The following is a 16,870-nucleotide window of genomic DNA, read 5'->3' on the forward strand; positions in this document are numbered from 1 at the left end:
TGGGAGCAGTATCAAATGTACTACTGCCTTATTCCTACCACTCAAGTTGGAAAACACCTCCCAGTGATTGTACTTGGCCCTGATCATGTCCTAGGAACAACTGCAAAGGCAAGGCGCACCAGACAGACGACACTGAGTAAATCATGTCATCTTTCCACGTCTGTTGCATTATTTATTAAATATGAGCAGCAACATATAACTCATAAAAAGGAGGAAGGGCTTCAAGTAAGGACTAATACAAACGTGTCAAAGTTCCAGATCAATATTGCTAATGGCAGAGTAGCAGCCAAGTCACTTTACTCTTCTTAGCCTTAGTTTCCACATTTATCAAACAGCAATAGTGAGATCTACTTTACCAAGTGGTTGTGAAAATGAGGTTTATGAAAGCATAAGCCAGCAAAATGTAAACACACAGCAGCAACTCAATAAAATATGACTAGGGTTGCTCATAGGATATTTTTATTTGTTTATTTTATTTTTTATTTGAAAGATGACAGAGAGAGAGAGGGAGAGTGAGAGAGAGAAGGTGAGGGAGAAAGAGAGGGAGGGAGGAAGGAGACAAATAGAGATCTTCCATCTGCTGGTTCACTCCCAAACACCTCCAACACGCAGGGCTGGGTCAGGTTGAAGCCAGCCACCTAGCCCTCCATCCAGGTCTCCCACACAAGTGACAGAGACCCAAGTACTTGACCATCACCTGCTGCCTCCCAGCGTACACATTAGCAGGGAGCTGGATCAGAAGCATCGCAGCGAAGGCTGGAACCATGCATCCAGGCATAGCATGCAGGTGTCCCAAGAGGCACCTTAACCACGACTGCACCAAACACGGTTGTATCACATCTACAAGGAACACTGTTTGTATAAATAACGGAGAATTTGGCTCTGAATGTGTCACCAAAATTCATGAGTATAGAAGCCTGCCAGAGGATGGATATAATTTGGGGACAGTCCTGTAATGAAACTATGCTTTCTTGTGGACTTCTAAAAGCTCTAACTTACTGATTCATCAGTCATCTGAAGTTGTCCAGGGCTTCCAAGGACACGTGAAGGCTGAACTCAACCTCTTAGGTCTATCAAATCCAGCCCACCCGTCACCCACCGCTCACTGTATTGTACCCACAGTGGCTTCTTTCACTCCACAAACTCCCAGCTACTGGGCCTCGGAGCTTCTGCATTTTCTATTTTCTCTTCCAAAGCAAATCTCACCCCCAGATGTGCATGATCCTCTCCACTCCAGTCCCAGCTCAGCTGCACCCCTCAAAGCTCGACTTTCCTGATGCCTGTGTCTCAGTCACTGTCACCCCTTCTTCTCTGCCCTCTGATCCCACTCTTCTTATTCATAGCTTTCCTCAACATACAGCCTTACATTGCATCACAACTAACGCAGGGATAAGTTTCCTGAGAGCAGCAATGTTATTTACCCATGAGGCTCCAGGATAATGCCTGGGGCACAGTAGGCCTGCGTTACATTTCTGATGATTAATTCTGAAATATTTTCGTGTGAGTAGGATGATGCAGTATAGGTGGGCATCAATTAATCCTCAACAATATCAATTCCTGCGGCTGTTTTAACGTCTAAAGGAATATTAGAAATGTATTGGGATTGGTAGAGCTGATGATGTTTAACACATAGGATTGACCAGGAGGGATACGAAAGGACTCAGATCTCCGAAATAAACATCGGATAAATCAATTTCCCACAGCTCTGCTGGCCCAGAGGCCGGAATGCGCTTCTTCCCTCGCTACTCCTTAGAGGCCCCAGTGGCTTGTGACAAGGGAAGGTTGAAAGCACACCGGAAGAAGCTCCTGCCTGCTTCCGAGTAAGCCTTTCACATGCAAGAGGGGAGTGGATGTACCCAAGTGGGGTGGGCAGGAGAGGGCCGCTCTGCACTGCACACTAGGCCTGCGTGCTGACACGTGTCTGTAAGACCAGCAGAGCCTGCTCAGAGCCATGCCAGCTGATCACAAGGCCGCAGGGGCGGGAGTGCAGGCCTTGCTGGCTTCCAGCCTCTGTCGGCCAAGGCTACCCCTCAGAAACTGGCAGGCACCCGGGTTACAAGCGTCACAGAATCAAAGCCAGTCCCCCCTCAGCTGTAATGACACGCCACAGAGACATGTGGGAGAGAGCACAAGTGAATCGGTGACTACTCTGTTCTGTCTTCCAGGGTGAGTTACTGTGCGGATCCGACACTGAAGTCTTTGTTACCTGCCCGAAACAAGCCGGTGGGCTTGTTTTTGTTTTTGTTTTTGTTTTGTTTTTGGTAAGGGAAAGCACGCTGACCTCACTTTCCTTCCGCATCTTCACTGTTGCCCTGTTCTTTCTTCTGTGAAATAGGACTCGGACACATGTGTTGGCAGGACTCCTAATCGGCCTCCGCCTCCACTCACCTGCAGCTTCCCGTCGGCTCTGCCTGGCACAGCCTCCTCCTGTCTTGGCAGAGAAGGTGTTTCGGGTCTTCATGTGAGGAGGCAGTGACCGTCTGCCCAGCTCTAGCCTCACAAAAGCTGCAGGAGCACCTCCCTCAAGTTTTGCCGAATCTGCCTGTGTCGACGACCCAGCGACGCCAAGGGCCGTTTCTCAAAACAGATCTCCCGCAGGGGCGGGGAGGATGTGACAGGCCTCCCTCTCCTGATTTTTCCACGGACCAAGCAAGAAATTCTGTCTTCCCTATAGCACAACCTGGCTTTATTAGGATCTGTATTTTTCTTAGGAGCCTTGTGCTTTGTAACACAGTTGTTCATTGTCAAAGAACCACGTGACCGGGAAGAGGTCACAGGAGCGGTTCTGCAAGCAGGGAGGAACTCAGCCGTTACAGTTGATCGCGCTGCTCTGGGCGGGCCCTGCCAGGCACCCAGGTGGGGTACCTGGCTCTTCTCCCACAACAGCAGGCTCATTTCCAAAAGACTAAATCAAGTCAACGTTGTCACTCGGTCCCGTGGACCACAGCTCACTTATCTACCCGCCTGGCCATGCAACGGACTCCTACAGAAAGCAACTGTCACGGAGGATCTGCTTCTGCTCAGAAGGGACATCATGAGCCCTGAACCTGAGGTTGAACGAAGTCCATGAGCTGCAGGTACATCTGACCAGATGAGCAAAGCCAGATGAGAAAGAAGGGCTTTCTTAAGCAAAGAGCAACAGAGACAACGGCCAGGAGTCCCCTCCCGAATTTGTGTACAGAGGATGATTTCAAGTTCACCTGTTTGGCTGACTGCCACTCAGACCCCTAACACAATGAGACTGCGGGCCAGTGACCCCACCTACATTTACACAACAGGGAACTGGAATGACAACAAATCAAAACCTGTTCTCTCCCAGCAATAATTATTTCTTAGAATCAGGGCTGACCAACTACACAGCCTTAGTCATCAGCGTTATTACCAACACGCTGAGTCAATAAAGTATGTACGACGGCCAACACCTCATTTAAAAATTATACTTGCCTCAGAAAGTTATTTTTAAAATGACCTTCACTTAGATTTAGTGAGGTCATCCCATAATGTCCTCACTGAACAAGGCAAATGACATGTTTCTTTTAATATAGCTGATTTCCAGCACCCTAAGTGAATGGCCACAGAATTATTAGCCACCCTCCCTGCCCCCAACCACGTGCTGTTATTTCTCACCATCAAGACAGATTCAAGGGGCCGGCACTGTGGAGCAGTAGGTAAAGCCACTGTTTTCAACACCAGCATCCCACATGGGCACTGGCTGCAGTCCTGGCTGCTCCACTTCTGATCCAGCTCTCTGCTGTGGCCTGGGAAAGCAGTGGAAGACGGCCCAAGTGCTGAGCTCACGTGGGAGACTTGGAAGAAGCTCCTGGCTTTGGACCCACCTCGTTCTGGCCAGTACAGCCATTTGGTGAGTGCACCAGCAAGATGGAAGATCTTTCTCTCTCTCTCTCTAACTCTGCCTTTCAAATAAATACATAAATCTTTAAAAAGAAAAAAAAAAAGGTGATCCAAGCATTAATTATTGATTGCCTCTGTTCAACCCAGGGAAGGATTTCTTTAGTACGGTGACTAAAGTTCTAGATTGTATTAAATTAAGTGTAAAATCCTGACATTGAGTCCTCCTCCTTAGAGACTTTGTAAAGTCCTTGATCCTCGTCATCTGAAGAGGCATGTGACAATGACCAGTCTCCAGATCTCTGGAACCAGAGGCAGTCCCATCTGGAACACATAACTTCCTGAGACCCTCTGCAAACAGCAATCCACCTCGAAGCCTTGACAAACCTCCAAACAATTAGCTTTGTCTTGCCTCCACTTTCACCAGTGAATGTTTACGACACACAGCATATTTTTTATCAATGACTAAGTTTCATGAACTAAGTGGATAGGAACTTCAACAGTGTTGATCACTTACAATGAGTTCAGCACTTATTCTAAGCATTTACTGACTTGTTTAATCAACTCAACAGCCTACAAAAGGTACTATTATATCTCATTATCTCCATTTTTTAAAGATTTATTTATTTATTTGAAAGAGTTAGTTACAGAGAAGAATAGGCAGAGGCAGAGAGACAGACATCTTCTATCTGCTGGTTCACTCCCCAGACAGCCACAATGGCCACAGTTGGGCTGATCCAAAGCCAGGAGCCTGGAGCTTCTTCCGGGTCTCCCAGGCCATAGCAGAGAGCTGGATTGGAAGTGGAGCAGCCGGGCCTTGAACTGGCGCCCATATGAGATGCTGGCAGTGCAGACGGCGGCCTCACCCACTACGCCACGGCGCCGGCCCCACAGTGACTTTTTTCAACCTAGCTAAATACAAATATCTACCAATGAAATAAGTATTCCAGTGCTTTATCTAGAAATGACTTTGGCATAGCCATCAATAACAGAAGAATAAATAAAAATGCAGTCATTTATGATGCAAAGCAGAATACTACATGGCAATAAGTAAGAACTGCTGATTCACACAGCAACACCGGTGAAGCTCACAGACACATTCCTGAGAAAAAGCAATCAGACTCTGAAGAATGCATACTGTGTGCTCTTACTTATCTCAGGGTTTCCAAACCTCGTTCTACTGACATCCAGCATCAGACAATTCTTTGCTACAAGGCATGGTGCTGTGCCTGGTAGGATGCTTGGTTGCATGCCTGGTCTCTGCCTGTCAGTGGGATGGGGTTGCTCTCAGCCACCCTCTGTGCAGGCTGCCTGCAGGCTTCCTGGTAAGTGAGAAGCAGAAGCTGGGACTACTGAAGTCCTCTCCGCTGAACATCATTTCACCTGTGGCTCACATTAGCTACGTGATGCAGAGGACTGGCCCTCCTTCAGACAGACCTCAGTTCTGACAGTCTGCTCAGGGAGAGCACACACATGGCTGCTCTGAGGCAGGACTCCTGGGATCCTTTGTCACCTCAGACCTGCAGGGTGACTGTGTGCCCCACTCCGGGCTCTTCATTGGTTCTAGATCTCTGTAGGGAATATACAATGTCATGATGCAGCATAGGAAGTCGTGTTGCCCTCTCCTCCACATTCTAGCCTACACTACTAGATTCTGAGAACAAAATATATCTCCAGACATTGGCAAATGCCCTTTGTGAGATAAAATTGCTTTCAGGTGATAATCACCAATTTACATGCAGATCAAAAACAGGCAAAGCTTGTCTCTGGGATTGAGCTGTGCCAGTCATAAAGGAGTCCTCTGGAAATGGTCTAGATCTTGAATTGAGTGACAATTATATTTAAATTGATCAAACTGTATACCTTCAATATATAAATTCTGTTGTATGTAAGTCACACAAAACTTTTCAAATAATTGTTGGCTTGGAGTGGGGGAAAAACATGGTTTGGGGACTCAGAAGAAACATTTCTCCTAAGACAGGAAGCAGTAACACAGGCTAACAAAAGAGCAGGAAGGATCTCAGAAGCAGTCAGTGGAAGGGGAGGGGCATTCCAGTCAAAGGGGACAGCAAGGGCAAAGCAGAGAAGCCCAGGTTTAAAAAAATGTCATCAGTACTCTTCCTATGAAGATAATCAAGGGAAACTCAAAAAGCATGTGGGCATGATCTACTTCGACGTGGTAGCGTCAGGGTCAAGGCTGTGTTCACAAAGGGATGCAATAATCACCATTTGGTAATGGTGAAAATTAAACCTTTGAAACTAAATAGAATGGAAAACTGCTGGGTCTTGCAGCTCATTACCTCACGGTTGCAGAATTCCCCACTGCCATCCATTCTTGCTGTCTGTCCAGCCTTGCTCCATCCCAGGTAGATGACGCTGCCCCTACATTTTTCGTACAGCTCGTCGAAAGAGGAAGAAAACTCTCCTGGGAAGTTCCCTACTGCTTTCTCAGCCATTACTTTCTTTCAGACTACTAATTACTGTGAGTTGCATTATTCGTCATCATCCTTAATTGAGCATGAACAATGGCTCAACACTGTAAAGAAAATGTTCGAAGAGAGTCATTTTATCCAAGCCAGAGGATTTGGAGCAGATTCAAAAGTGAAGAGAAATAAGAAATAGAAATGCTGGGTTGTCGTTATAGCACCACAGAATACAGAACTTCCTGTATGCGTGAGGAATGACCATTCTGCTTCTCTTACTCCTCAGCACACAAGGGATTCAGGCAGACACTGACCACACTATTGGAGAATCCTCACCATGGTTACCCTGCAGGGAGGTGGGAGCAGTGTAGGCTAGAATGTGGAGGAGAGGGCAACACGACTTCCTATGCTGCATCATGACATTGTATATTCCCTACAGAGATCTAGAACCAATAAAGAGCCCGGAGTGGGGCATACAGTCACCCTGCAGGTCTGAGGTGACAAAGGATCCCAGGAGTCCTGCCTCAGAGCAGCCATGTGTGTGCTCTCCCTGAGCAGACTGTCAGAACTGAGGTCTGTCTGAAGGAGGGCCAGTCCTCTGCATCACGTAGCTAATGTGAGCCACAGGTGAAATGATGTTCAGTGGAGAGGACCTCAGTAGTCCCAGCTTCTGCTTCTCACTCACCAGGAAGCCTGCAGGCAGCCTGCACAGAGGGTGGCTGAGAGCAACACTCAACCAGAGTGTCAACCCAGCCCGCATTTCTACTCTGGTATCCTCAGGAAGTTGGTGATGCTTCCTCCAAGGTGACAAGTTGGCTGTTCCGATTCCAAGCATTGCACCTCCAAAGAGCAACCAACATTCAAGCAAGAAGTCAAGAGGAAAGCAAATGAAGAACTTCTCTTTGTGCTACCACTATTTAATGAAGACAGAAAAATTTCCCCAGAACCTGTGTTACATCAGATTGACTAAGATCTTCCCTAGTTAGTCACTGGGGAAAGAGAAACAAGACATTCATGATTGCCTTAAATTAATCATGATTCATTCTGGGGTTGGGCAGGATTCCCCATGGCTGACATAAAATCAGAGATCTTTTGTTAAGAGAGTAGAGCAAATGTCTGTTGGATGAGCAATCAAATGCCTTGGCCAGATCCTGATTTTGCATTTATTTTCCGCGAATAGCCTCCAAGTACACCTACATGACTGGCATGGTCCACTATGCAAAGCTGTGTCCCAGACTTAAATTAACTCAGTCACAAAGCCCAAATCTTATAGTGGAAGGCTCATGTAGGTTAGATTCTTCAAATGTCCAAGGTGTCCCCAGGGCCATTTGTGCACTTAGTCTTTCAACAAATAATAATTAAAATCCTTTGTGTTAAGCACTGTGTTGGATGCTGAGGACACAGCAGTGAATAGCAATAACAAAAAGAGTAACCTGTGCTTTTAGGAGACAAACATTAGAGCAGGAGAAGAGGGGCACTACGTCAAAGAGAATATACTGCACCGGGGATTGTGCTAAGTGCCATGGAGAGTGAGAAGCACAAGACAGAAAGCGCAGAGTGGGAGCTGCAGCTTCAGTCGGGTAGCTGGAGAGGACCTTCCGGAGATGACACCTGCGTAAAGGCAGGATGAACTCATGAGCGTATCCAGGAGGAGAAGGATGACGCTGAGGTGCACAGGTGTTGGTGTGGGAGCGCCGCTGGCCTGACAGCAGGGAGTCTGCGGCTGGCCAAGGGGGTGGGAGAGAGGGCAGAGGAACAAGGAATGAAGCCAAAGAGGTGAGGCCGTCACATCAGGCAGGCCACCAAGCAGGGTCTAAGGACTTTGTCTTTTACTCTGAATGACACAGGAAGTGGTTGGATGCATTTGTGTAGAGAAATGACTTGATCTTATATTTTAAAACAAACACCCCCCAGTGGTTGGAGGGGAACACACGGTAAGCAGGTAAGAGGGGAGCAGAGGGGAGCTGAGGAGACCTCTGGGATGACGGACGAAAGGAAGTGGTGGGGTCGGACTGAGGTAAGTGGAGGCAGGGCTTTGCTGGTCAATGAGGTGTGGGGTGAGAATAGGAGGAGAATTTAAGCAGGACTCTGGATTGGAAGTCTGAGTAAAGGAAAGGACAGAGTTTTGTTTACTGAAATGGAATGACGTCAAGGAGCAGGTGAAGGGGTAGGCGAATCAGGTGTTCAATTTCACACATATTCAGAATGAGACATTTATTAGACATCCACATGTAGATGCTAAGCACATAACTGCATGGATGAGTCTGGGGCCCAGGTGTGAAGATAATTCAGCTCATACACACACACATGGTGTTTAAAGTTATGAGGTCCAAGGAAGACATCAAGAGCATGAAGCCAAAGAGAGGAAAAGACCCCAAGAACTGAGGGTTATGACACCCCAGTGCAGAGATACAGAAAGACGAGGAATTCTAGCAAAAACTGGTGTTTGAAGAGCTCTTTGAGCAGGAAAACATGGTCACCTGCAAAAAAAAAAAAATGCTGTTTGTAGATCAAAAATATGAGCTGAGAAACCACAAAGCTTCTCATGAGGACTGTCAGTGTGCAAAGCTTAAGAGCTCATAAAATCTTGCTGTCATTTTTGCTGACCATGATATGAATCACTTACGATTTCTTCTAATCATTTTTTCTCTTGGTCACTATTTTTGCAGACATCTAAATTGTTTTCAGCAGTATTTTTATGCCTTATCCTGGTAAAATCTGATTTATCAAATCTACTCAGTTGGCTATTTTGGGCTAATCATTGGCATTACAAATGGACGCTGGTTTTACAAAGTGATAAACCACAAATGACAAGCACAATGATGTAATTTACAAAACTTGGACTGAACTGCTGCCCCTTGGAACCCATCTACAGCATAAGCTGAAGCCCAGAGGCCTTCCTAACAGGTGACACAGAATCTCTGATGGGAACTTCTACACTAGCAAATCCATTCACGCTCAACGCACACCCCTGCAACATTTCATTTTGTCGTTGGTTACACTTTTCTCATCTTTTTAGTGAGACTCACAAAAGCCATAGGGTATCATTTCACTTGCATCAAGAATTTCATGTTTTCAAAAAAAAAAAAAAAAAGAGAGAGAGAATATCAAATTCCTCTTTCAATTTAATCATCTGAACCCATCCAATTTTTCATTCCAACCTGTTCTTTTTCATATTGTTTATCATAACATTTTTTTCCTAATACATTCAGCTTATTTCAGGTACCTCTATTCATCACTTAAAATTTTAAGTAACATTATTCTATCATGATCAAAACCTAAGTATATATATGAAGGAGACTTGCTCTGGGACTGATTGGAAAAAATCTTCTATTTTATGCTACCTCTTTTTCAAGTCTGGTCTCTGTGATATGGCGATTTTTCTTCTGCAGCTGATACAACATTTATATTGGGGAGAGGTTTCTAATTTTACTTTGCTGGTGTATAAATGTGTCATTTCATACAACGAGCTGTTTTTCTTTGTTGTAACTTCTTTCTCTCTGTTGTAGCCTGAGGCGCTCCTCTTTATTTGATCAGTACAGTTTATATCATATTCTGGGCAGCACTTCTTCCCAGGAGAAAAACAGGATTTCAGATTGCTACTCAGGATTCCTAAGGCAAACTGAAAGGGCACTGCCTGAATTAATGTTTTCTTGACTGTTTTCAGCGCTTATTGGTTTTATTTCCATTAGCTGATGGATACATTTATTTTCTACCTTTTAATATCTTCCTCTCCCTACAACTGCCAATTATTTTGGGGACCTTGATTGTTTATTGTTGGCTGTGCGTGTACTTAGATGGAAAAATAATCGAAGTGAGGACTTGGTGGGAGGCAAAATGTGAATTAACTCCCAGTAAATAACTAAAAGGTAATTGCAGGGTGCTGAGTTCAATTTTCCTTTGGCTTCTGAGATGAACACTTCATTTAAGGGAAGAGCATTGGATTCTATGTTTTCCATCACAATTCACAGCTTACAAGGATTCTACTTATCATTAGAATACAGGATCTGCTCTGAAGAGTCTTTCTGCCTGACAAAACAACATATTAAATGGATTTAAAATATGTCTTATGTGTCTTCACCTCCAAATTTAACAGAAAAATCCTTTCCCACTGTAGAACTTGATAGAACTATTCGGCTATAAGATATCAGTTTCCCTCAGTAGTCAGAAGCAAATGAAATATCCTGAAGTGTATTCCCATGACAATAATCCCCCCCAACAGAAGGAATTTCTAAAAGATAAAGATAGGTGCTCAGACAAGTTTTTATGGGAGCCAGCAGGAAGAGAAGCGATGCAGACATCTCTGGAGTCAGATGTAGACACAAGCAGAAAAAGAATGGGGACCAGGATCCATCACCCTGTCCACAGGGCCCTGTCCACAGAACATGGGCAAGGTTCATGGCAACCCCGCCCTCAGGAGATGGTGAGTCCATGTGGAATCATTTCCGAAATGAGCACAAAGTTCTGGGTCCTTCATCATGCCAACTGTTCATCACCTATTAATAGCAATCATAACAAGAAAACATGGCTTCGTGTCATCTCATTATTTACCACTATTTCACAAAACTACTGAGAAAAGGAATGTCCAAAGTTCCCTATGTGTCCATTTTGCATGAGTAATTATTCCTAGAATTTTAACTAAACAGTTAAAGTTCAAGCAAAGCCCACTTTTCATCGTTGTAGGTTGCTAACAAGGTACAGTACTTCAGTGCTATGCTGAAATGCTAAGTTGCAGATGCTAGGGTACTAGCACCTCACTATAACACATTTTTCAGTTATGGATTTGAATGCCACTTGTCTCAAGATCAACATCAGCCATACCTGGGTTAGAAGGCCAGACAGATACCTGTTTCAGGAGAACCCATCCAGCCCAACCACCAATCCCCATTTAAAGCTTAATTTGGATGATGAATGAACTGGTCTTCATCTTTTCTTGTTACTACCCCACAATCCATAACTCTTCTGAGGATGTGAGTATATTTACTCTCCTTCAGTTACCTTACAATGAAGTACACTGGCAGGAAAGTGCTGTTGTTTAACTGATCATAAATTAAAATAATAAAATTAGCATCGAATGTCATTCCAGCATATACTTTGTTATCATTGTAACCCACAGGTAACTGAGATGCTAAAATTGCAAATTGCACATTCAGCTATTAAAAGACATCAATGAAGTAAAGTCATTTAATCAAGCTTCTCCTTGCTTGTGCTATGTAATCAAGACAACCCGATTAATGTCAAAGTCAGAAAACCACGAGTTCCCTTCTCTTTGCTAGCATTTCCACTATCAACTTCAGCCTGGCTCATGACTAAATGCTATATTTTATAAGCACATTAATAGAGACTTGTTTCTTTGAATGGATGAGAACATGGTACAAAAGTAACTTTATTCACAGATGCAAAACAGAGAAGGTCAAAATGCCCATTCATCCTCCAGTGCAAACATACACACCAGAGCAAATCTGTCCCCACAGAGAGAGACCAGCGAAACACTTTGACTTTTTACCCCTTTGTATCCAGCCCCTGGCACTGACCTCTATGCCACATTCTTCCATGACCCAGGGGACCCCTTGACTCCATGATTTTTCTCTTTCCGGACTGAGTCCTGAGCACCAGGACGGGGCCTGGTTTCCTCTATTATGCAGGCCTCCAGCCTAGCCAGGTGTGACTTCCTGACACCAATTCCAGGATCTTCTTGGTACCTGTCAAGTGACACAGCCTTTGGTTACCCCAAATACTCACACATTCCCTACAGCCTCCTAAAGATCTGCTTTTCTCCACTGGTCATTAATGGCCACTTAAGCCAACTAAATCAAGACGTTCAGAGGACAAGGAGCAAGTAGATTAACCGATTTGACTTTTGAGAGTTGAGCTGTGGTAACGCCTGGTCCTGGAGACGAAGAATCCTGTGTTGGGAAACAGAAACTTAAGCCTGGCAATTACTGTTTACCTACAAGATTCACTGTGCTCTAAGCAAATGGGTTCGAATAGAATGGCCATTCATGGCATAAAAATGCCACCTAGTTAGATGTCCTATCTTAAGAAGCAGGTCCTGCCAGCAAAGACCCAGAGACACTGCTCTCCCACTGCAGGAGGGCACAGCATCACCCACACACCCTCCTGGAGGAAAGCTGGGGGTGGGGGAAGGGGGACTCTGGACGTCTGAACTGTACCTGCGTGAATCAGGAAGACTGGGCTCCAGACACTGTTCAAATGGTTGCATCAGATCAGACTTGATCTCACCAGCCTACAGTGTGGTGCTTTTTTCCCACAGACAATGAGTAGGGTCTCACAGGAAAGACCAGGTGTAAAAAAATAACAAAAGGTTAGATTTTCTATGATGAACCTGGGTTTATTTAATTCTGTGACCTTGTTCTGCTTATCTTGGGCACTTTAGGGGTATCTCCCTCTATCTCTCTCTCACACACAGACACAGGGAAGTAACTGGACGGATGCCAAACGTAGAAAAAAAGTCTTTCTGGATAATGGGTTTATGTGAAAGTTTTATTCTCTTTTCTCCTAGTTCATTTTTTTCCAGATTTAGTACAATAACCCTATTGTTAATCCTATGTAATTCAACTGTAAGAGAATTATTTTAAAAATAAAGAATACACCATTTCTCAGGAGGTATCCTTATTAGTGTGTAAAGTGCTCATTAGATACACAACTTCCTGCCTGCTACATTGCATCAACCATGCAGACAACAGGGCGATTGTCTTGGTCCCCTGAGACCCCTGACGAGTAACTGGCCACGGATTACCCTGAGCATGAAAGTGAACATTTCAACCCACTGCTAGGCCACTTCACATAAGGGTGGAAATGGTGGCTAGCTCCACTTTCATTACTAAAAACTGTGGTTCTCTAGATTATCAAATTCTGTCTAGGGGCAGCCTCCTACTTGGCCATGTGTTTTTTAAAAATTCTCTTTGCTGAACATTCTCCAAAGTTTCCAACTGACACAGAAGCCCCCAGTGCTCCTGCACAGGCTACACCACCACGTGACCAGCTCAGAGCTTGGAAGTAAAACCAAGCGAGACCATTATGTACTCTTCCTGCCACACTGCATCTTGCACTCACATTTTCTGTCCTCGCGTTTTCCTGCATGGAGCCAAGAGATGGAGGGTGCTTTGTTTCTAAAATCCGCAGCTCCTGCGTGTAATCAAGGCTGCTGTAGCATGTGTCAAGAGATTGCTTTGCAACAGAAAGACTGAGGCAGAATACTCACAAGAGGCCGGCGCTGCGGCTCACTAGGCTAATCCTCCGCCTGCAGCGCCAGCACCCCGGGTTCTAGTCCCGGTCGGGGCGCCGGATTCTGTCCCGCTTGCCCCTCTTCCAGGCCAGCTCTCTGCTGTGGCCCGGGAAGGCAGTGGAGGATGGCCCAAGTCCTTGGGCCCTGCACCCCATGGGAGACCAGAAGAAGCACCTGGCTCCTGCCTTTGGATCAGCGCGGTGCGCCGGCCGCAGCACGCTGGCCACGGCAGCCATTAGAGGGTGAACCAACGGCAAAGGAAGACCTTTCTCTCTTTCTCTCTCACTGTTCACTCTGCCTGTCAAAAAACAAAAAAAGAAAAAAAGAAAAACACTCAGAAGCAAGCAGATTTTTTTCTTTAATATTATAGTCTTGCTTTCACCCATCCTATAAGTAGTGCGATACCCCAACAGATCCCAAGGAAATGCCTCTCTAAGACCAAATTTGAACCAAAAGTTATCAATTCCTGAGCATCCCAGCACTCTGGAAGACAACATGCTGCACTTCGTTTTGAGTCACTACTGCTTACTGGAACCTGCCCGATTCTAGCCGCAGAGAACCTAAAACCCTTGTTCGAAGGTTAATGAGGATTTGAAATGAAGAGTATTACTAATGAGGGTCTTTGGAAACTAATCATGCCACATTATTATTAACAAGTGAAAAAGCTGAAAGTCCAGACATTAGACCGCACAAGATAATTCTGAAATGTGAGTAAGATAATACAAAAGTGAAAGAAGGCTATTTCCAAGGGAGAATAAAAAGATGTGAAACAGAATAAAAATGAAGAATGGAGCAGGCAATTAAGATGTTCCTTCACTTAAATGTGTCCACGTATTCGAAAATGTGATGCTTTATGTTTGTGGTTGCACTGCTGTTTTTATCCTTTGCCCTAATTACTGTGAGAATGACGTACATGACTGCTGGGAGAACACCTTCACGTAATGAAAAATGGGGCCTAAAATAACCCAACGCTGTTACTCAGCAGGCCTCAATCAAACACAAGGCATTACCTGTCCACCTTACTTATCCAGCGGCCTCCTTTCCCCTGAGTTCATTTACTGTGTCTGGACTGAGATCACTGTCTAAAAGGTTTTTCAAGGTAGAGTACCGCCACTGCCACTACCCCATCCTTCCTGTGTGTGGTGGCCAAGAACCAGTAAACCAAACTCCTACCACAACTCCCCTTGCAGTGCTGAGACGGGGTCTCCGCCACGCAAGGGAACAGGAGGCGGATTTTACTAAGTAGGCGGTGTCATTCATTCAGGCAGACACAGGTCCTGAGCCCATGAGGCTGAACCTTCAGCGGAGGAGTCACACGATAACCGAGCAACCAAAGGAGCTTCAAGGAGCCGAAAAGAAAGTCAGGGGCTGTACAAGCTCATGTTAAGGTGGCAGGCAGGGGCCAGTCCTCATTTGGAAAAGACACCTGTTGGCAGGATGAATGTCTGGAAGAAGCCAGAGATAGGTGTGGAAAGACCATTTGGGAGGCTGTAGCCGTGGTTCTGTGGGGAGGAATCAGAGCTTGGTATCACAGACTACAGGAGAGACGGTAGCGGTGCAAAACCCTAAAGGGATGCAGGAGCTCCTAAAAGGTAAACAGGACATATGGATAGATTGAAAATGCAGGAATGAGATCTTTTACACAGACCCTGAAAGAATTCCCGGAAGAGCCTTGTAAGACTGATAGGACTGATAGGATTGTCAGTCTAGATCTAAGCAAGCAAAAGCTCAGACAGGCGTGCAGGAAAGGACAAAAGGCACATTCCAGCCCGGATCTAAGTTAGGAGCCCATGTTTGTTCCGTGACACAGATTCTCAGTCAGTGCACCTTGGTGCAGATCAAGAGTCTGCATTTCCATCAAGTTCTCGGGGATGCTACTGCTGCTGCTCTAGGGACCGCACTTGAGTGACAATGCTTACCATGCTGAGAGCATATGCTAGCTCAACACTGTGTAACAGTTACCTACTTACTACCACCTGGTAGCTGCAAGATCTTGAGTAAGGTACATAATCTCTCTTTCCCAATTTTTCCCATCTACAACCTCAAACACAGCAATATTATGTCCTTGATAGGTTGCTATGAGTGTCGCTCCCCCTCTTCGTGGAGGAACGACACAAAACCCTGCCTAGGCTTCATATCCGAGTCACGGCACCATTATGTCGCTCCCCCTCTTCGTGGAGGAGCAACACTGAACCCTGCGCTGTTCTTTCGTCTGCTCGGCCCTCCCCGGGTTTGCTGCTGGTTCTTCCCGGGTTGGCTACTATCCCCTCCACCTCCGTGGAAGGGCAGTTCCCCCTGGCCACATTCCCCACTTCCGCAGGGGAGCGGCACACCGCCGGCCGGCTCTCTGGGGGCTGCACGGGTTCCCTTAGATGTTCCCCATAGATGTTCCTGGTGCATGCCGTCTCCCTCCTCCCCCACAGTCCTCCTCCGCCAATCCCAACTCGGCTGCCCACACGCCAAGCACGCCGCTCTCCAATCAGGAGCAAGTCCTACAGTTTATTGGTTGAACTGGAGGCAGCTGGGTAGAAGCCGTTTTCTCCTCTCCCAGCGCCATACTGTAGGAGAGCAGATGCATAGAATAAGTCCTAATTCCAGTAACTTAGTCTAGTCCGAGCTGCTCCCCACAGAGGAGAGCAGATGCATAGAACAAGTCCCAATTCCAGCAACCCAGTCCAGTCCGAGCTGCTCCCCACAATGAGGACTAAACATGTAAAATATAAAATACTTGCCATAGTACTTCGTACAAAACAAATGTTCAAGAAATACCATTTGTTACCGTCATCTTCATCTTGTCTCCAGCTGACTGTGAACTTACCAAGATCAAAGAGTGTGTTCTGAAATTTACTGCATCGTCAGAACATGTTGGGTAGCACATCTTGGTGTGGAGGAGTTAATGTTTACTTTGTTGAGTGGTTTTAACATTTCTCTTAATCTGAACAGTATGTTTTTTAAAAGAAGGATTTGTTTATTTGAAAGGCAGAATTAGAGAGAGGGAAAGAGGGGAGGTGGGAAGAACGGATCTCCCATCCTTTGGTTTCACTCCCCAGATGGCTACAATGGTCCAAGCCAAAGTCAGGAGCCCGGAACTCCATCCAGGTCTCTCCCATTAGTGGCAGGGATCATCTGCTGCTGCTTTCCCTGGCACATTTGCAGGGAGCTGGGTCAGAAGTGGAGCAGCTGGGAGGAGAACCAGTGGACATACAGGATGCCAGCACTGTAGGCGGCAACTTAACCTGCTGCACAACAACACTGGGGCCCAGTAAGAACACTGTTTCCATACAGCTCATCAACAGCTTCTATTCATGATACCCCCTCCCACTCCTTTACCCAGCTGCACAAGTGTGGA

The 16,870-nt window shown here is 45.8% G+C and overlaps 1 long non-coding RNA gene across 5 annotated transcripts in view; it reads right to left on the minus strand.

Moving 5' to 3' along the window:
• LOC103347857 (uncharacterized) overlaps positions 1-16,870 on the minus strand; it is a 371,873-nt gene that overhangs the window by 331,363 nt on the left and 23,640 nt on the right. The window contains exons 1-2 of one of the 5 annotated variants that reach the window (XR_011389671.1): positions 12,446-13,554; positions 11,807-11,974 (exon numbers count right to left, since the gene is read on the minus strand). The exons of 3 other annotated variants lie outside the window; for them this stretch is intronic. This is a non-coding gene — a long non-coding RNA (uncharacterized lncRNA). Of the gene's footprint in view, positions 1-11,806; positions 11,975-12,445; positions 13,555-16,870 lie in introns of those variants that run through there. One more of the 5 variants, XR_011389670.1, reaches the window with a different exon arrangement.

Source organism: Oryctolagus cuniculus, chromosome 6 (genome assembly GCF_964237555.1).
Source record: "Oryctolagus cuniculus chromosome 6, mOryCun1.1, whole genome shotgun sequence".
NCBI lineage: Eukaryota > Metazoa > Chordata > Mammalia > Lagomorpha > Leporidae > Oryctolagus > Oryctolagus cuniculus.